This window comes from Myotis davidii, unplaced genomic scaffold, assembly GCF_000327345.1.
Source record: "Myotis davidii unplaced genomic scaffold, ASM32734v1 scaffold592, whole genome shotgun sequence".
In the NCBI taxonomy this organism is placed as follows: Eukaryota; Metazoa; Chordata; class Mammalia; order Chiroptera; family Vespertilionidae; genus Myotis; species Myotis davidii.
In genome coordinates, this window is record NW_006284844.1 from 1,388,358 (window position 1) to 1,389,213 (window position 856).

At 56.5% G+C, this 856-nt stretch overlaps 1 protein-coding gene across 1 annotated transcript in view; it reads left to right on the forward strand.

Annotated features, from left to right (window-relative positions):
* Positions 1-856, forward strand: part of SFT2D1 (SFT2 domain containing 1) — a 7,391-nt gene that overhangs the window by 5,246 nt on the left and 1,289 nt on the right. The gene's annotated exons all lie outside the window — the stretch shown is intronic.

The following is an 856-nucleotide window of genomic DNA, read 5'->3' on the forward strand; positions in this document are numbered from 1 at the left end:
CATAGCCACACCAGGGTGCCTGCACTTGTCTTCTGAGATGTGAAGGAGAAGTGACAAGACATGCAGGTGACGCCACAGGAACCCACGAAGTGAGGCCGTGTCAGGCCTGAGCCCGAGGGTGTGGGTCTGCCTCTTGCTGGGCAGGTGCTGTGCTGCTGGCTCCTGCTGATGCCGACTCCGTGGGGACCGCAGTGGGAGCAGCTGCGGTCCTGCTCCTCTGAGCGCCAGGCACGCCCTTCCTCCCCATCCTCCGTGGCCCCTTGAGCCCTCATGGCCTGGGCTGCATCCCGTCCAGCAGCGCCAAAGGCCCTGGAGTGAGGGCTGAAGTGCTCTCTTCCCACCGGGAGGGTTCCATGCGCTGTCTTTAGCGGAGTTCTGTTTCTTCCTTCCGTGATCAGCAAGCCCCTCCGTGTGCTGTGTTCCGTCTCCTGTTTGCTGTCCCGGCCTGGGGTCATCTTTCTTTGGCCCCGTTTCTTCCTTTCCACCCTTAAGTGCACCGTCAGCGAACGTTACACGCACAGCCCTACGTGGCAGAGGGGCCGTGAAGAGGTTTTGCTCTCGGTGAAATGGGGAGAATTTTTACACCGAATCCGCCGTCATTTTCTGTGTTCTGTTGCTCTTTATTTCATCAGCTGTATTTAACGATTGATTTATTTCTAAGGGAGAATGTACTTTATTCTCAGTTGTTTCTATTTAAAATATAACTTTAAAGGGTAACTTCTTATTACAACAGCTCAGACGAGCAGGCGTGAGTCGCTTAGCGAGTTTGTGCGGCTCGGGGGCTCGGGAAGGTGCGGTGGCCCAGCCATGCGCACGTTCACAAGGTCCAGGTGGTGCTGTGGCTGCTGGTCCGGGT